Below are 20,938 nucleotides of genomic sequence, written 5' to 3'. Positions count from 1 at the left end.
ACTTCCGGCCAGGTATGCCGGACCACCTGTATCTCAACTAGGGATGGCGGAGAATTTCTCCCCGAAACTTCGGGGGGCCGAGCGCCAACGTGTTCGGCCCCCCGAACAAGTTTCGGGGAGAAATCCTCCGCCCCCCCCGCCCCCCCCCCCGGGACGGGACTTACCTTCCCTGAATGTCCCTCCCGGCGGCGGGTCCGGCTGGCGGTTCGTCCGGTGTTCGAGCGGGGCGGGAGCGGCAGCCGGTCTTTTGACCGGCTGCCGCCCCCGCCATTGCAATGAAAGAAAAAAAAAACAACGTCCCCTGATAGGCTACGTGACGATTCACGTAGCCTATCACGGCAAGATTTGCAAAGTCAGCCGTGATAGGCTACGTGAATCGTCACGTAGCCTATCACGGGTGACTTTAAAAAAAAAAAAAAGTGAGTACGGATAATGGCGGCCCCCATAGGGAGCCGCCATTCGCGTTCCTTATTTGGTCGCTGTAGTCTACGTCAATGTTTACATAGACTACGGCGAAAATAAGGGCAACGCTATTTGCGTTGCCCTTATTTTCGCCGTAGTCTACGTAAACATTGACGTAGACTACAGCAACTAAATAAGGAACGCGAATGGCGGCTCCCTATGGGGGCCGCCATTCGCGTACGCGCTTTTTTTTTTTTTAAAGTCACCCGTGATAGGCTACGTGACGATTCACGTAGCCTATCACGGCTGACTTTCCCGATCTAGCCGTGATAGGCTACGTGAATCGTCACGTAGCCTATCAGGGGACGTTTTTTTTTTTACTTTCGTGTTTGCGGCCGGGCGAAGCGGGAAGCCTCCTCCCTGGCCTGAATTTCGGCCGGGCGAGGCGGGAAGCCTCCCCCCCCGGCCTGAATTTCGGCCGGGCGAGGCGGGAAGCCTCCCCCCCCGGCCTGAACTTCGTGGGGGGAGCAGCGAAGCGCTCCCCCCCACCGCGAAAAAGCTGCGAGAAAAGGTAAGTGACTTTCGTTCACCCCTAATCTCAACCAAGGCCTGTTCCATCAGGTCCTCGCCTGGCTTACAGCCAAAGTCATTCCCTCCAATGTGCAGCACCTGGACCTGCGGAGGACGACTGACAAACTTGGTGGGACAGAGTGAGAAGGGGACTCCCACCGTATGCCACGTCTATGGAGCCACTAGATCTTAATGTGACAGGGTGACAGAAGCTGAATTCTGAAGAAGACATACAAGCTCTTCATGAAGCTCCAGACATCAAAACGTGCCCATGTAAGAGCACCCGTACCGGCGTACAATGAGTCTGCTGGTCTAAGGAAGAAGCACATTAAGGGAAACTACACAATTGCCCTTAAGTCAACAGCAAACCGTTGAAGTGATAAAAACGGAGGCTCCTCCTCAGACCCGTGGCATGCCATAAAACCCATAAGGGCCGCCAGAGCATAATCCATTGACTTGTGTTTGGCCGTGGGCCACTGCCGTGCCCTTGCCATGCCGATCAATTTGATCACCAAATATGTAAATGGATTACTTTGGGCCAGACCTGTACCTTGCAGCAAATCAAGCCCCTCCGGGACAAGTCGGCCTTGTGAGCCCAGACCAACCCTGCATTCCATTAGGGCTGCTACTTGGAACAGGGAAAAGTCTTATTGGAAAGCTCAAATGGAGGGCCATTACCCCCGGAGCCCGAAAGGGGTATCCGGAGAGAGAGGGTGGTTAATTTACTAATGCAGGCAACATCTGTGCCCAACACTATCTTGCACGCCGAAACCTAAATTCTGACATGGAGTCAGTGAAACCCACCTTTGTGGGCTGGAAGGCTAAATGGCCAGCTTGTGACTTATGGTCCCAAATAGTCTGTTGTTCCTTATGGAGGCGTGAAATTGTGGCCAATGATCTATAGATAAGGGCCATGAATCCTATCGCTGAGGTTTTGCCTAATGTGCGGCACACACACCCTGCTCTGTCGCAGGCGGCTCCTGTACGGACAGCCATGGAATGCAGGCTGGCATGCCTGGCTTCAGTATCCCGATCTCCCATAGTACTGCAAGGATGGGATCTGGGAATGGAGCACCCACGGGGCTAAGGCCCGGAAGATGTTGACCTAATTTCATGACAAGGCATCGACAATTGGGTTTGCCTAACCCAGCACATGGTGGACCCAGAACCAGATGTTGTAATACTGACTCTGGAGTGCGAACACACTGACGCATGACATGACCCTCCAATTTCGGGAGGACAGAGAATGAATAACATGGTCATGTTGTCATAGCGAAGGGGGGGGGTTACTGACTTGGCTATAAGGTTATCCCTCAATGTGCTTGGCAGGGGCGGCAGCCTCCACTCTACAGGCCTTTACCCACTGCACGATTGGACCTGCCCTAAGAATCTGAAACCCCTTGGGGTAGGGGCAGAACCATGTGAGTCCGCAGTCCGGCTTTGAGGAGAGGCTCACGCTTCCGAAAGGAGGTGCCATTAAAGCCCTACTAAGTTGAAGCCATGCCTGATGTATAACTAATTGGAGCTGTGCCTAACAGACCTGAAAATTGTCCTGAGGGAGGTGAGAATAACACCTAAGGGTATCGGATTGGCTTCCGCTTCACCGAATGTTGCTGTGGGAGACAGGCCCTCAGGCTTTGTGAACTAAGGGGCACCGAAGTAACAGAAAAGGGGAAGCAATACTTGCGTTAGGTCAGAACAATGACTGCCATCTTTGGACTCCATGTAGCACATGTCCATCAGGGACCCGTGGCCGGGATCCCAGACAAAGACAGCTGCCTCATTGAAGAGGTGTGACACACTGAGCAGAGATGATCAGGGATCTTGTGATAATTGACTGGCTCTCAGGAAAGAGAGGTTACGAATCAGGATAAACTCCCTAGAGGATTTCCTGGGCACCATTTCGAGAAGGGAGATCCCTAGAATAGCTAACGGGGTGTGGAAAAAAGGGGGGGGCTAAAACCCTTCTGCCAGTACTGCATTGTTAACCTCTCCTGAACCTGTCGACGCCTAGCAAGGAGAAATGTTGCTTACGAGGTAGGGATGGTCTATGTTGACCTAAAGAAAAAATGCTAGGGGGCCCTAGAACCTAACATAAACTGTGTTCCAAGTTAAGACGCGTTCCCCCAGTTGGGTAGTGTCTTAAAGCCGGAGTATCAGCGCCAACCTTACTAGGCATTGGCCATCCAGAGCTTCCTACTGCCTCAGCTTTTCCAAGGGGCCCCTACCCTCCTCGAGCATTGGACAAGAGGTGCAAGAGTGCTGACTGCTACAAGGGAGCATTCACGATGAAAACTGCATGTGTCCTGGGAGCATGTGCCCATTGGGGCTTTACTCCCAGCACAGATAGCAGTGCTGAAGCAGCGGACCCACCATAGGCCGAGGGCCAGTGCGGGAGACCACCTGGTGAATGTGGCCACTGCCAGATCTGTTGCTGACCCCAGCTGGGAAGGAGTCAAAATTGGAGTGAAAGGTCCTGGTCAAACAGGTCCTTACACACAGAAGGGCAATGGCAGCCCTCCTGTGAGAGGCCTCAACAAGCCATTCGCACACCTCCTCGGGCGAAAGACATTACGAGAAGGAGTAGCCCTGGTGAAAATACAACTCGCCAGATTAGCGTAAGGATCTGATATGCCCCTTACATGGATGTCCAAAACGGGCGGGGGCAGGCGAGGGATCCTAATTAATCCAGGAAAAAACCCTGTAAGATGATGCATTAAGCAGCTGGGGTTACTGGGGTGTGACTGACGGAGCAGCAGGTGGCCCGAGCATCATATAGGGAGATGACATTGGGAGGGACAGCCGCCCCCAGGTAGGTAAGCTAAGGCAGCAACCCCACAGCCCTAAGGGTCACCCGTCTGAACAACTGGGGTGAGGTGCAGTCATCTCACCCATATCCAGGGCAGCCGTGTCTGGGTCCCCAGGAACAAGGGAGGTGATACCACTTGCATTGCTCCTGATGGAGATGCCCCATGAGGGCGGACCGCCTTCAGGTGTGCTGTGTCCCCTGGGCGAAACCCCAAGGAGGAGGATGTTGCTTGGATCACTGCTGACGGAGATGCCACAGGAAGGTGGACTGCCTACAGTGGTGGGGTGCTGCCATGGTGAACCTGCGAAGGCGAGATGGAGGCCTCAATGGCGTCCAGGTGCCCTGAACCCAGAGACGAGCTGTACCAATCGTGGGCACACTCTGATCCTCAGCTGGAAAAAACCGAGGTTGTTGCTTGTGCGCCCAGGGAAGATGAGGCAGCAGAAGGGAGGAGCTCCGCTGAAGGCGGTGAGCCTTCTGGAAGAGCCGATGAAGAGGAGGTGGATGCCTCAATAGCGTCCAGGCAATCTGAAATAGAAAGGAGCAACGAGCGTTGGGTCTGCTGTCGTGTTCGCTTGTGCTGGACCACTGAGGATTTTTTGTGCCTGGCCAGGGGAGGAGGAGGGATCCCCGAGGAAAGCTCAGCAGCTTCCAAATGAGAAAAAATTGATGCCAGTACCGGGTCTGCGTCCACATCAGAGTCAGAATCGGGCCTTGGCAGCGGACTTTGGGGAGGGGGGGCGGGGCCCTCCCATTCCCTTTCTTACCACCCTGGCCCTTCTTAGGAGGCATGATGCAGGAGGTGAATTAAGCAAGCAATCTGTCAGGGTGGACACTGAGCCCATAGAATCCCAGAGTAGTTCTAATGCTGAGGAAGAACAGTCGCTCCTGGGAGAGGAGCACGCTCCTCTTTCCCAGGACCAACAGCTGATTGAGTTTCCTCCCCCCCACATTCCTAGTTTTAGTTAGCAGTCAAGGGAGTGACCGAACACAGATAGCAGACTTAGTGAAGGCGCGCACTCAACGGCTGCGCCCCGAGGATCCAAGGGGAAAGGGGAGGGATTCTCCCTAGTCCTTATATTCAGGGGTCTGCCAGTAATTGCTTTTCAAATGGGGACCAACTGTTCCAACTTAGGGCATAGGGATGCTGCTGCTCAGATCTAGCTGATACCTGTAGAGTTGTTAAGTTGCAAAGGAAGAATAAATCTTTGAAAAGAATCCCTTTGTCTATGTCTGGACTTGGCTACTGGATTAGACTGAGAGAGCCCTCTAAGGAGCTCTTGACACCATCAAAGAGTTAATAAAGCCACTGGGCACCCCAGACAATAGGCAGCCACCCCACAATCTTAAGATCTGTGGGTGTGAGTTCCAGATCGAGACAGAGAGGCCTGGGGATGAAGATGGGAGCGCTGCACTACCGTTTAGATAGAAAATCAGATTTTCAAGAGGCGCAGCCAGGGGCCAAAGGTGATGGAGCTGTGTTTGAGCGTGGGCGCCCACAGCCGAGAGCACCCTGTCACGGGAGGCGCCAAACAGGCAGTCGCCGCTGTTACGCAATTTTATTAATTAAATATTTAATAATCGCAATTTAATGAATTATTATTATTATTATTATTATTTATTTATTTAATTAAAGCTTTCTTTTCATACAAACATAGGAAGCTGCCTTATACTTAGTCAGACCCTGGGTCCATCTAGCACAGAATTGTTGACACAGACTGGCAGCAGCAGATCTCCAAAGTTTCAGGCAGGATTCTTTCGTAGCCCTACCTGGAGACGCTGGGGATTAAACCTGGGGCCTTCCGCATGCCAAGCATGTACTCTACCACTGAGCCGCAGCTCTTCCTATTTTTTTAAATTTTATTCTTTCTTTCTTTCTTTCTTTCTTTCTTTATTTTTTGGGTGGGAGGGGGAGACGTCCCAAGCCCGTGGGAGGCGACCAATCGGGCTGTGATATACACGCCCTGACTCGGCTCAGCAGCCAGGCACCCCTCCAACAGGCAGGCTCGGCTGACCTGTGGGGGGGGGCAGTCAGAGCGCTGCCGCTGGCAAACACCAGCGCCACGCTCACCCGCCCGCTGATGCCTCCCACCGGGAGCAACACCTCAGGAAGGCAGGCAAGGTGAGGAGGAAGAGGCCGGCAAGGCCGGCGGCCGGGTAGACAGGCCGGTAGGCGGGCCGTGAGCAGGCCCGGCGGCCGGCAGGCCCGTCAGGCAAGTGGGCGTGTGTGCGGGCAGGGTGAGCGAGCAGTCCCAATCCAGCCATCCAGGGTTATCTAGGTGGCCATGCCCCCTTCCTCTGGCCCCACCCCATTTTCCCAACCACTGTTCATCTGATGGTTTCCCGGCTTTTGTGTAGTTTTTCCCGATTATAAAAGGTTGGATGACCTCTCCTAAGACTTTGTTATTGGCAGTAAGAGCTTTAAGCTAAAATATGCTGGTATTTTTAGCCCCACATCTTCTGCCTTTTGGTCCTGACCATCACTGGAATGTGGACCCTGAAAGCTTCTCTGAAATGGAATTCAGCTCTTGGGCTGAGAGAGGTTCTGCACCCCTGTTCTGCACCCTTACCTGGGGCTCAGTGGGGTTTACTTCTGAGCAGGCATGTATAGGATTGCATTCTTCAGTTCGTGGCCATCACCACATCCTATTATAGTGAATTCCATCAGTTAATTACATATTGTGTCTAATAATATTTCATTTTGTTTATTTGCTTGCCAATCCATTTTGTTTGGTGACCCCAACTTCTTGTGTTATATGAGAAGAGAAAAAATGTCTCTGGATTCCCTCTATACCATTCATCGTTTTATAAACTCCTACCATATCCCTCTATAGTTACATAAAACAACAACACCTAAATAGCCCCAGGACTCTGACCATTTTTTAATGGCAAGGTGCTGAAACCCCATCATCATTTTGATTGTCCTTTTCTACACATTTTTGGGTGCTATGATATCTGTTTGAGACGAGTTGATACTTTATAATATGACTATATTTATAAAGAGGCATTGTTAAATTGAAAAGTTTTATTTCAATCCCTTTCCTAATAATTCACAATATCGAATGTGACCCTTTTCACTGCCAGTGCACACTCAATTGATGTTTTCAGTAAGCTTTCAGCCATGACCCCAAAATCTCTCAAGAAAATCCTCCGTCAGTTTAGACCCAAACAGCATAAAATAAAGACAAGATTTACTCCTTCCCAAATGTACTTAACACTTACTTATACTCAGCGACATTTGGTATTTTGTTGCCCATTCGCCCAGTCTGAAAAGTTCTTTTTGGAAGTCTTCACAATCTGCTTTAGATTTCATCCTCCTGAACAATTTAATGACATTCACAAACTTGACTAATCCATGGCTCACCTCTGAGTCCACCCTACAGCCTTCTGTAGGGTTAGGGAAGGGTTATTTTACCCTCAAATAACCCCCACCAGCTGGGTTCACATGACATGACAATCCCCAACAGCCCCTAGTCAGGGGTTGCATATTCATAATGGCAGCTAGCACACACTGCAGTTCCTCAAGGGCAAATTAACCCTTAATGGGCTGTCACGCTGTGCAAACCAGGCCAATGCTTACAGGATACAAGCCGGAGTCTGAATAACTAAGAGCACAATTGCAGCAGTAAGCCCCACAGAGGCATCTGTGAGCCAGGCTTGGGTGAACTTCTCTATTTGTTAACAAAACTATTGGGAGACAGGCATATTGTTTGATGCACCCTCAGCATGCTGGTAGTGGCTTTGAAGAATGGAAGTACAAAGGTTCAAGAGAACATTCTTATTTCACAGAGAGCCACTGTTAGAATGGTAATGCATTAGAGGGGTCTGGTCACCGGTATTATGAGCTCTCCCTTTAGAAGGGCTGTGAGGAATGCAGTACAGTGACCCAATAAGACAGGCCATTTTGGAAGCAAAGATCAAGCAAAGCAAAGCTGCCTTTATTTATATATTAAAGGCAACAGGTATTCCCCCACCTTCTATTCAGATAATGTGAACAAATTATGTTCTGCTTCCAGCAGCTATTGAGAATTTGTTCAGACAAATAATTCAAACTTTAAATAATTCAGATTTTTAAGGTCTCATTAATCTCAATAGCAAACCTTTTCAAAAGCGCATAGTTTCCAAGCACTGAAGGTCTTGATATGTACACTTAATCTTATTGCAGTTCAACTACATAATCTAGGAGACAACTAAAATAAATGTATGGAAATTGTTAATATGAACCCCCTTTGTGCCTCAGTCACATGACGGAGGGTTCATGTGACTAACGGGCAGTGGAGCCATGCCCCTGGCCCCACCCATGAGATCATGTGGTTACTCCTATCCCTGCCCCTGACATTCACACATTAGACATAGACATCTGGTGGCCGAAAACCTATGCATATCAATACGGATGGGTAATCTGTCAGTTTCACTTTCTCCTGCATTCATTTTTTTTTTAAATCTCAAGTTCCCTCCCTCCTGAATAGGAAGAACTTTGTGAATGTTGGTAAATTCTTATAAAAAATGAACTGAAATGAATGAAATTCTCATCCATCTCCACCAGCCAAATTAAACAGGTACAGCTATTCCCAGCATGGACAGGACCATAATGTACCTACCTTCCATGTAGCTGTTAAAGATAAGGAGCCTGTCAGAAAAATAGAGGTAGCAACCCTAGTTCAGCACTAACATGGTGGAATAAACAGGATTCAAACCCAGACTTTTAAGAGCAACACACTCATAGCTCTGGGTCTAGACAAATCTGTCAGTTTGGTTTCTCCCACATTCTGTTGTTTTTTTTAAAAAAAATCTCAAATTCTAGTTATCCAAAATATGGAAAACTTTGTGTGTATTATCCAAATTTGGTGTTATCCAAGCCAAACTGAAACAGATTTTTCACCATCCCTACATGCTGATCTTTAAAAGCACAGGCTTCTCCAGGACCTGAAATCTTATGTGATCTGAGTACCAGGTCCCAGGGAAACCTATACACATAGAGATACACATGTGTAGGCATACGCCCTGCAGACATCTATGACTAAGGTGTGGAGAACACAGGTAGGGCCAGGGGGAACCACACAGACTCACAGATGGGGTCAGCAGCACAGCCCCACTTCCCCTTGATAACATGAGCATCCCTGTACGTTGGGCAATCTCCTGGGACACAAAATGCATAGCTCTGAGGAAGGATACCCTCAGAACTAGGCACTTGGGCCCGGCTGGCCCTCTGAAGACCTATGCTGGCTGCTTCCTCCAGGTGACGTGGCTCACCAGAGGGCGGGTGGCTGAGAGAAAAACAGAGGATGAGTGGCTGTTCTAGAGAGCCCCACTGGCCATTTTGTCACTGGGGCATTTGCCACAATGTGAAAGTGAGGCAGGCGGGGCTCTCCGGAGAAGCTATTAGTGTCATCAAGCAGGTGGCTGCTCCAGAGAGCCCTGCCAGGCCCACTGTCCCACTGCAGCAAATGCCACAGCAGGAGAATGGTCCGCAGGGCTCTCTAGAGCACCTGCTGGAGGCAGCGGCAACAGACCTTTCTTGCAGGGGTCGGGGGAGTGCATTATTCACTGTTCCTCATGCTCCGCCACTTCAGGGAAGGGATTCACCCTCCCTCATGGGAGGGTCAGCTCTGGCTGTACTCCAGTCAGAGATAAAATATAGCTGAATGGCTAACTTGATATTATACAAATAAAACACAGCTTGGTTTTCAGTCAGACCACACAGCAATGGACAGAATGCACGTGTGCTGTTATTCTGTTTTAGTTGTGCTGATTTAGATATAAGTTAAAAATATTGCTATTCAGTATATTGCACTGTGCTTCCCAAAAGTGAGATCAGGGTGTCCCAGCTTCACGCATTGTTTAAGTGCAAGGGAGAGGGGATGTAGAAATGTGAGCGATTCATGTTTCTGAATAATAGGCTTATCTAAAATAATGCATGAGTTGCAGCTGGAAAATCTAGTTCTATTTTTCATTCTAAATGAAGGGGAGAGTTCTTATTCTACCTCTTTAGCCTGGAGAGTTACATACCTCTTCATTCAGTCAAACAATGCAGCACTGCTTAATTACTAGAAATTGGCTCCTTATTTTGCATATAAAATAACTGTGTACTTGTGTGTGGCAGCAGTTATCTTTGCCAATGTATTGGAACTCATCAAAAATCAAAGAACCAGTGTACTATTACAGGGATTTTTTGTTATACCATTGCTGTGAAATGTCTGCTGTACTTCACCAGGCAGTTTTTAGATGAAGCAAATCTACTCGCTTCACTCAATGCAGTGCAGCCAAGGGCTATGACTTTTTAAATTTTGTATAAATGATAGTTTATTAACCCATATTAGAGCCAGCGTGGTGTAGCTGCTAGAGTGTTGGATTGGGAGTCGGGAGATCCGGGCTCTAGTCCCCACTTGGCCATGGAAGCTCACTGGGTGACTTTGGGCCAGTCACAGACTCTCAGCCCAACCTACCTCACAGGGTTGTTGTTGTGAGACTAAAATGGAGAGGAGGATTATGTACGCTGCCTTGAGTTTGTTAAGGAAGAAAAAAAGTGGGATATAAATGTAATGAACGAACGAATGAACGAACGAATGAATATTTCAAAGAATGCTTGGAAGTTATAAGTAAAACAGGTTTGGTTAATATATTGTTCCAATTTAGGGCATACGTACTCTGCTGCTAATATCTAGTTGCTAACAGTAGAGTTGTTAAGTTGTAAAAGAAGAATAAAGCTTTGAAAATAATCCATTTGTCTGTGTCTGGACTTGGCTACTGGATTAGACTGAGAGAGGCCTCCAAGGAGCCCTTGACATGTATCAGCTCTGTAGTAGCCCCTATTTTAACATCCGAACAGAAGAGAAAAGGAAGAAAAGAGGGAATTATTTTCTATGAACATATCCTTTTTTAATAAATTGTAATCTGTTCTTAATTAACCCATTTGTCAACTAAGTTTTCAAACAATTGTGTTCAGGACCACATTTCTAACACCAAGGTCAAAGCTAATTTACTGTGGAGCAGACATATTGACTACAAAAGGTCTACTTGGGAAAAAAAATAAAATATGGATTAGATTTTGTCCTCTACAACAAGTTTAAAATAAGATTAAGCAGGATTAAGATTTTGCCCTCTACAACAAGTTTAAAATAAGATTAAACTTAAATGCATAAGAATTATGAAATTAAATAGCATTTAATGAGGCACCAATTTCTGAATAAATTAGATACCAAAGCTTATTACATATCAATTAGGAGTATTAACAAATGACACCTTAGTTATTTGCTATACTCTTATTAATTAATTTCAGGTGATATTCCCAATGAGTTTAGTGTATGAAGACAAATTCATTTTCATTTTTGATTGATTTCATTAAGTGAAAGAATGCATGAATGTAAAAATGTGCAGGAAAAAAATTATAAGCAAGAGGATAACAATGTCCAGAGGGGTAACTGTGTTTGTCTATTGAAAGCAAAACAACACAACCCTATACATGTCTACTTAGAAATAAGTCTCATTGAGTTAAATGGGGCTTACTCCCTTGTTACTGGGCAAAGTGTTGCTGGCTAATGGTAGTATCCAATGTTAGTCTTCCATAGAGTGGACCCATTGAAATGAATGGGACTTAGGTTATGACTGACTTAAGACTCATGCATTTCATTGGGTCTACTCTATGAAGGACTAACACTGGATACTACCCTAAGAGTCTTGAGGTAACTTAAGAGAATAGCAGATTTATTGTGGCACAAGCTTTGGTGGACTAGAGACCACTTCATCAGATGTGAGGAAAAAGATGCGAGTGCTACATACTGCAGAAAACCATCCCATCCAGCAAGAGGGTTCCATCAATTTTTATGGGCCCCTGGTCAGGAGAGGCTGATAAGAAGGATTCTGCTAATGGTTTACTGTCTCATTCCTAAGATTTCCAACTTCTGAACCTTGCCCAATAACTTTCCCTGCTTTTAGCAGCATTCAGATCTGCAACATGGTCATGCAAGTGATCATGTTTATCTCCATGCTGTGACAACCTTCACATCATCATCATCATCATCATCATCATCATCATTATTATATTTGTTTGTTGTTGTTTATTCGGTCAGTCGCTTCCGACTCTTTGTGGCTTCATGGACCAGCCCACGCCAGAGCTTCCTGTTGGCCGTCACCACCCCCAGCTCCCCCAAGGTCGAGCCCGTCACCTCCAGAATATAATCCATCCATCTTGCCCTTGGTCGGCCCCTCTTTCTTTTGCCTTCCACTTTCCCTAGCATCAGCATCTTCTCCAGGGCATCCTGTCTTCTCATGATGTGGCCAAAGTACTTCAGTTTTGCCTTTCATATCATTCCTTCAAGTGAGCAGTCTGGCTTTATTTCCTGGAGTATGGACTGGTTTCATCTTCTTGAAGTCCAAGGAACTCTCAGAATTTTCCTCCAGCACCACAGTTCAAAAGCATCTACCTACTACCTTCCTTCGCTCAGCCTTCCTTATAGTCCAGTTCTCGCAGCCATAGGTTACTATGGGGAATACCACTGCTTTAACTATGTGGACATTTGTTGTCAGTGTGATGTCTCTGCCCTTAACAATTTAATCAAGATTTGTCATTGCTGTCCTCCCAAGAAGTAAACGTCTTCTGATTTCCTGGCTGCAATCAGCGTCTGCAGTCATCTTTGCGCCTAGAACGACAAAGTCTGTCACTGCCTCCATGTTTTCTCCCTCTATTTGCCAGTTCTCAATCAAGCTGGTTGCCATAATCTTGGTTTTTTTGAGGTTTAACTGCAACCCAGCTTTTACACTTTCTTCTTTCACCTTCATCATGAGGTTCCTCAGCTCCTCCTCGTTTTAAGCAATCAAAGTGGTATCATCTGCATATCGGAGATTGTTAATGTTTCTTCCAGCAATTTTAACTCCAGCCTTGGCTTCATCAAGCCCAGCACGTCGCATGATGTGTTCTGCATACAGGTTGAATAGGTAGGGTGAGAGTATACAACCCTGCCGTACTCCTTTCCCAATCTTAAACCAGTCCATTGTTCCATGGTCTGTTCTTACTGTTGCTATTTGGTCGTTATACAGATTATTCAGGAGGCAGACAAGATGACTTGGTATACCCATACCACCAAGAACTTCCCACAATTTGTTATGATCCACACAGTCAAAGGCTTTAGAATAGTCAATAAAACAGAAATAGATGTTTTTCTGAAGCTCCCTGGCTTTCTCCATTATCCAGCAGATATTAGCAACTTGGTCTCTAGTTCCTCTGCCTTCTCTAAACCCAGCTTGTACATCTGGCAATTCTCGTTCCATGAATTGCTGGAGTCTACCTTGCAAGATCTTCAGCATTACTTTACTGGCATGTGAAATAAGTGCCACTGTTCGATAGTTTGAACATTCTTTGGTGCTTCCCTTTTTTGGTATGGGGATATCAGTTGATTTTTTCCAATCTGTTGGCCATTCTTGTGTTTTCCAAATTTGCTGGCATATGGCATGCATCACCTTGACAACATCATCTTGCAAGATTTTAAACAGTTCAGCTGGGATATCATCATCTCCTGCTGCCTTGTTATTAGCAATGTTTCTTAAGGCCCATTCAACCTCACTCTTCAGGATGTCTGGCTCTAGCTCACTAAGCACACCATCAAATCTATCCCTGATATTATTATCCTTCCTATACAGATCTTCCGTATATTCTTGCCACCTTTTCTTGATCTCTTCTGCTTCTGTTAGGTCCTTGCCATCTTTGTTTTTGATCATACCCATTTTTGCTTGGAATTTACCTCCGATGTTTCTACTTTTCTGGAAGAGGTCTCTTGTCCTTCCTATTCTATTATTTTCTTCCGCTTCTGCGCATTGCTTGTTTAAAAATAATTCCTTATGTCTTCTGGCTAACCTCTGGAATTTTGCATTTAATTGGGCATATCTCCCCCTATCACTGTTGCCTTTTGCTTTCCTTCTTTCTTGGGCTTTCTTTTTCTTTGGGACGTTTTTTGTTGCTGCCTCCTGAACAATGTTGCGAATTCCTGTCCATAGTTCTTCCAGGATCCTATCTACTAAATCTAATCCCTTAAATCTATTCTTCACCTCCATTGCATATTCATGAGGAATATTAGTGAGCTCATATCTAACTGATCTGTGGGTCTTCCCTATTCTCTTTAGTCTGATTCTAAATTGTGCAATAAGACGTTCGTGATCTGAACGCAATCAGCTCCAGGTATTGTTTTTACCAACTGCATAGATGTCTGTACCTTTGGCTGGAAAGGATGTAATCAATCTGATTTCGGTGTCGACCGTTTGGTGAAGTCCATGTATAAAATCGTCTCTTACGTTGTTGGAAGAGAATGTTTGTTATGCACAGTGAGTTGTCTTGGCAAAATCCTATCAGCCTATGTCCTGCTTCATTTTGTTCTCCCAGACCATGCTTGCCTGTAATTCCAGGTGTTGTTTGACTACCCACCTTAGGATTCCATTCTCCTGTAATGAAAATAACATCTTTTTTTGGCATGCTATCCAGTAGGTGCTGCAGATAGGGATGTCAGAGAATTTCGCCATGAATCTCAGGGAGGCCGAATGCCAGGGCATTCGGCCCCCCGAAATCGGTGGCGAAATGGTCTGCCCCCCTGCCCCCCCCCGGGACGGGACTTACCTTGGGCGAATCCTCCTGGCGGCGGCGGCGGCTCCGGTGGCGGTTCGGCGGCGGCTGCGGTGGCTGTGGCAGACAGTCTTCTGACCGGCTGCCACTGCCACCATTTCCAGTAAAAAACCCCAAACAAACGTGATAGGCTACGTAAAGATTTACGTAGCCTATCATGGCTAGATTTTTAAAAAATACTGTGATAGGCTACGTAAATGTTTATGTAGCCTATCACGGCTGAGTAAAAAAAAACACCACGCGTACGCAAATGGCGGCGCCCATGGGCGCCGCCATTTGCGTTCCTTATTTTGGCACCTCTAGTCTATGTAAACATTCACGTAGACTACGGTGAAAATAAGGGGAACGCAAATAGCGTAGCATCTACGCTATTTGCGTTCCCCTTATTTTCGCCATAGTCTACGTAAATGTTTACGTAGACTAGATGTGCCAAAATAAGGAACACAAATGGCGGCGCCCATGGGCACTGCCATTTACGTACGCGCGTTGTTGTTTTTTACTCAACCGTGATAGGCTACATAAACATTTACGTAGCCTATCACGGCTGACTGCAGGGACGCAAAGGGCGGCAGCTACAGCCGCCGCCATTTGCGGCCCAGCCGGCCGGCCAGGATTCGGGAGTGGAGGGACAGAGCGCCTCCCCCCCCAGCCAGAATTTCGGGGGGGAGGGACGGAGCGCCTCCCCCCCGAGCCAGAATTTCGGGGGAGAGGGACGGAGTGCCTCCCCCCCACCGTGAATCAAATTTCGTTACAGGTAAGTGACTTTCGTACATCCCTAGCTGCAGATCCTCATAGAACTGATCTACTTCTGCTTCTTCAGCATCTGTGGTTGGGGTGTATATTTGTATCACTGTGATGTTAAATGGCTTACCCCGAATTCAAATTGAGATAATTCTGTCATTTTTTGGATTGTATCCAAGCACTGCTTTAGCCACTTTATTATGAATTATGAAGGCTACTCCATTTCTTCTGTGGTCCTCTTGTCCACAGTAGTAGATCTGGTGGTCATTTGATGTGAAGTGGCCCGTTCCACGCCATTTCAGTTCACTGACACTCAAAATGTCTATATTTAATCTTGACATCTCCCCAATAACCACATCCAATTTGCCCTGGCTCATAGATCTTACCTTCCAGGTTCCTATGGTGTGTTGATCTTTAGAACATCGGATTCGTCGTTCACCACCAGCACCATCGGCTGCTAGCCATCCTTTCAGCTTTGAGCTAGGTGCATCATCACATCCGGGGCTAGTTGAACTTATCCTCTGTTCCTCCCCAGTAGCATTTTGACCATCTTCCAACCTGGGAGTCCCATCTTCCGATGGTATACCGACATAGCCCTGGTTGTACTGATCCATTTAGTTTCCATGGCAAGAATACTGGGGTGGGTTGCCGTTTCCTTCCGCAGGGATCGTATTTAGGCTGACCTCTCTGCCATGACCTTCCCGTCTTGGGTGTCCCTTCACGGTTTAGCTCATGATGTCATTGAGGTGCTCAAGCTCTAGCACCACGACAAGGTAACGATCTCCTTTGTTGGAAATTATATTTGTTTATTCTGCCCAAAGACAATTGTTCTCTGGATGGATTACAGATAGTTGAAAGAATAATTACAATGCAAATGGTTAAAAGGATCAAGTACAATACAATACAAAATAAGAAACAGCACAGTATATATAAGGACACCATATAATATTTTAAAAACCCAGTAAGTCTCTAGAATGCCTGAGAGAAAAGAAAGTTTTTCACCTGAAACCAAAACAGTAACGATATAGGTGGCAGGCAAGCCGCTTTATGGAAGGCATTCCATAAACATGGTGCCACAACTAAGAAGGCCCTCTCTTTTATAGAAATCTGCCCAAATTCCTTCAGTGGGGACACCTGGAGGACCTCCAAATATGATCTAAGGTGCTGAACATGTGCATATGGAAGGGGATGTTCCTTTAGATACTCTGGTACCAAGCCATTTAGGGCCTTAAAAATAAAAGTCGACACCAAGACTTTGAATTGGGCTTGGAAATAGACTGGAAGCCAGTGCAGCTGATGAAGCAATGGCATAACATCATCACCTTGGCTAGTCCCAGCTAATAGCCTCAGTAGCCTAGCAGCTCTGTTTTGAATTAACTGAAGTTTCTGAGCCGATTCATGTGTATAAGAGCTCCTTTAATGTGGGGAGGGGGAGGATTGTATTATGTTGTTTTTTAATTAAATATTGTGCAAGCAATTAAAATGATATTTTAATTGGAAGGGTGGGACACCCACACACCCACACAGACAGACAGACAGACAGACAGACACAGACACACATTAAAAGTCTAGGCTGTCTCTCCCCACCCACCCAGGCCAGTAGGAAATGCCATAAAAACCCTTATGGTACTTGCTATATTAATATAAATGTGTTACTTTTTTGTAGAAACAACCTTAATGGAATTGAATGGAAGCAAGTTTGTACTAAAATCTATGTGTGCCTCTAAAACTGAAGGAGAATTTCATAAGGAGGAGACCCCTTTGATCCTTTACAACCAAGGGAAATTATTTAGGACATTACACTTATATCTCCAGGCTGGAAAAAGTTCCTCTGGGAGATTTTTTGATTTATTTGCTACAAGAGAAAGACGGGTTGTCTTGGAATTGCCTTCTTTCATGTCTGTTCTTGATCTCCTGAGATCTGAGTCACCATCAGGTCACCATCAAAGTGATCTTGAAATTGGTTATCCCAAACTTCACTCAGTAGGTGACTTTTTCTGTAACTCTTCAAAGCCTTTAAAGAGAGAAATCTGCATATTGACCACATACCTCCGCAAGCCATTCCTATGTCTAAAACTGAACTGTCAAGAGAAAAAACACAACCAAAGTTGGCCTGAGGAAGCTAGTGTTTTGGCCCTCTGCTTTCCTTAGAGATAGGGACACCAAGACACCATGTGAGGTGTGAATTCTGGGCAAGAGAAGGGAGAACTAGCGAGGCATAAGAAGCTCTAGCAGAAATAGATACTTCTGCCTTTTGGCACTGTGAAGCTTATGAAGTCTCCCAGCAGCAGCATGGCCTTGCAAATCTGGAGCATAGCAACAGTAAAGAGATCTGGATAAGGGCTGGCTCTAGCTTTGAATGGGGCCTTCAGCACAGTGCCCTCTATTGCCCCCCCCCATGGGTGGCCCTTCTCCTCCTCTTTATTTCTACCAGGTGGGTTGGGCACCTTACTGGAGGAGGAGGGCAGTGGCATTCCTCTGAAGACTGTCAGGTGATTACCACTGTAATTGTCCAGAATGTTCTGCAGCAATGTAGTGTAGTTTCAGGACACTGTAGGCAATTACAATGGCAGTCACCCAGCACTTATCGGAGTCCTGGAAAAATGAGCCCTGGTTGTGGCATGAGCTGCAGCAGGCCTTTAGCACCTATCCATGTATGCTGCCTGCTGATGCCAGATCGGTATGGAAGCAGCTTGGAGACCCATTGTCATGGACCGGCAATGCCCTATAAGGGAAAACAGGCAAAATAGTGTACTTCCATGCCTATTTGCCCTTCCCTTCCTGTGACCTTTTATGATGCCACCAAGTAGAAATCTTTTTTCTCTCTGGCTACCTCCACTAAACAAACCTTAACACTCTCCGAGTCTCAGGTATCTACTTCACATAGTTTGTGGGCTAGTTATTAGATGTGGGGTAACCCAAAAAGAAGAGTTTGCAAAGTTTCAAATCTCAAGAGTTTAAATTTTATTGAAGAAAAATGTCAATAGGAAAAAGTTTTAAAATCTGCATGTATGTACGCATGCACGTGCATGCGCGCGCACCCCCCCAAAAAAACTGTACAAGCAGTAGGATAATCAAACAACCAGGGATAAGCACATCTGTTGTAGAAATTTCAGTTGTAATATGTCTGCTATCCCATGATTTTATAAGCTAGGCTATGTCTATTCTACCTCTGTATGAAATTTCCATGCTAAACAAAGACACAGTGCCTTATCAGAGACTCAGGATGCCAAGAATGTATTTATGTTAGAATAAACAACTATCTCTCTGCTGCCTCTCTCTACGCATGCCTGAGTATGTAAAAGGTGTTGCCTGTTTCCTGTCTTCCTTTCAGCTAGACAAAGAAAGTGGTAGAGAGCATGAGTAAGACAGCCCCCAGAGACTTTGTGTATATAAGCCTCTGGATCACATTACTTGATTGTGATCTTTGTTGGGGCGTTAGCCCAAAAGGTTGCCTTATTCTGCATAGGGATGGCGGAGAATTCCACCACGGATTTCAGTGAAGCTGAATGCACTGGCATTCGGCCCCCCGAAATCCATGGTGGAACGGCCTGCCCCCCTGCCCCCCCTGCGGATCCCCCCCGGGACGAGACTTACCTGGGGCAGATGTTCCAGACAGCGGCGGCTCCAGCGGCGGCTCCGGCGGCGGCTCCGGCTGGTCTTTCGACCAGCTGCCGCGGCCACCATTTGTAGTCTGGGCTTTTTTCTTTTTTTTTACCCAGACATGATAGGCTACATAAAGACATACATAGCCTATCACGTCTGGGTAAAAACAACAACAACAACAACAACGTCATACGCAAATGGCGGTGGCTACGGTGGCCGCCATTTGCATTCCTTATTTTTCGCCGTTTTAGTCTACGTAAATATTTATGTAGACTATTACGGCGGGAAAAAAAAGGGGAACGAGGATTCCGGGGTGGAGGACCGGATTGCCTCCCCCCCGTCGAGAATTCCGGGGGGAGGGACAGAGCGCCCCCCCCACGAACAGAATCTGCAAAAAGGTAAGTGACTTTCGTACATCCCTAATTCTGCAGAATAAAATTGCGTTGGACCAGATCTCTGCCTCCTCTCATTCTTGGTAAACGAATTGGAAAGTCTACCAGGGAAAGAACACAATTTTTGTAGGGATGTCGGAGAATTTCTCCACGAATCTCCAGGAGGCCGAATGCCAACGCATTCGGCCCCCTGAAATTGGTGGAGAAACGGTCTGCCCCCCCGCCCCCCCCGGGATGGGACTTACCTTGCGCGAATGTCCCTTGCGGCTCCCGGCGGCAGTTCGGTAGTGGTTCGGCGGTGGCGGCGGTGGCCGGTCTTCCGACCGGCTGCCACCGCAGCCATTTCCAAGTAAAAAAACCAAACAAACAACAAACATGATAGGTTACGTAAAGATTTATGTAGCCTATCACGGCTAGATTTACAAAAAAACACCATGATAGGCTACGTAAATATTTACGTAGCCTATCACGGCTGACTTTGGAAAAAAAAAATAAAAGCGCGTACGCAAATGGCGGCGCCCATGGACACCGCCATTTGCATTCCTTATTTGGGCACGTGTAGTCTACGTAAACATTTACGTAGACCACAGCAAAAATAAGGGCAACGCTATTTGCGTTTTCCTTATTTTTTCCGTAGTCTACGTAAATGTCTACGTAGACTACACGTGCCCAAATAAGGAACGCAAATGGCGGCGCCCATGGGTGCCGCCATTTGCATATGCGCTTCCCCCCCCCAAAGTCAGCCGTGATAGGCTATGTAAACATTTACGTAGCCTATCACGGGTGACTGCAGGGACGCAAACGGCGGCAGCTACGGCCGCCGCCATTTGCATCCCGGCCGACCAGGAGGATTCATGGCCGGAGGGACAGGGCGCCTCCCCCACGGCCAGAATTTTGGCCAGAGGGACGGGGCACCTCCCCCCCAGCCAGAATTTTGGCGGGGAGGGATGAGGCGCCTCCCCCCCGCTCAGAATTTTGGGGGGAGGGACGGAGCGTCTCCCCCCCACTGCAAAGCAAGCTGCGGGACCAGGTAAGGGACTTTCGTCCATCCCTAAATTTTTGTAACACATCCAGGTAACCTCACTAGACTGTAGCCCTATTCAGGCATTCAGGCATCTTCTAGCATCCTGGCTCACATGTAGGGGAGTCTCTCCTCTTCAGACAGTCACCCCCCAGGAGTAGAGGACAACGAACATGATGAGGGAGAGGGGAAGGGCTGGAGTGTTCTTCCTTCTCGTTTGTTTGAGCCACCCAAAAAGAGAACACCACAATAGGGCCTGTGTCCCTATTTTATCCAGCTTCCTTATCCAAGCAATATCTTATTGTTATTGGTCCAGCTCTCTTTTAATCAGTTATTCAGTTCCAGCACCTCCAACCCTTTCTTTCTTCTGTGACATTGGCTGCTGCTGCTCCGGCTGCTGCTGCTGCTGCTGCTGCTGCTGCTGCTGCTGCTGCTGCTGCTGCTTCTTCTTCTTCTTCTTCTTCTTCTTCTTCTTCTTCTTCTTCTTCTTCTTCTTCTTCTTCTCCTCCTCCTTTCTCCTTCTCCTTCTCCTTCTTCCTCCTCCTCCTCCTCCTGTTTTCTGCTCCTCTGCCTTTCTGCCTAGGCTTTTATCTCTTAAAATTATATTTTTCCCTCCCCCACTTCAACCAATCAGGAGGGTAGTTTCTTGCTAATTTAACTTTATATTTCCCCAGTTTGAAACTTTTCCTCTTTTCCTCTGGCCTTCCATTGAACCTCATAATCTCCTGACTTCCTAAACAAAACTTCCTGAGCTCTGCAGTCTAACTATATTTTTGCCCTCCAAACTT

The sequence above is a fragment of the Heloderma suspectum genome, chromosome 4 (assembly GCF_057233095.1).
Source record: "Heloderma suspectum isolate Gila_16-S chromosome 4, 16-S_ref, whole genome shotgun sequence".
NCBI lineage: Eukaryota > Metazoa > Chordata > Lepidosauria > Squamata > Helodermatidae > Heloderma > Heloderma suspectum.
The sequence above is the reverse complement of the archived record's forward strand: the minus strand, read 5'-3'. Positions refer to the sequence as shown.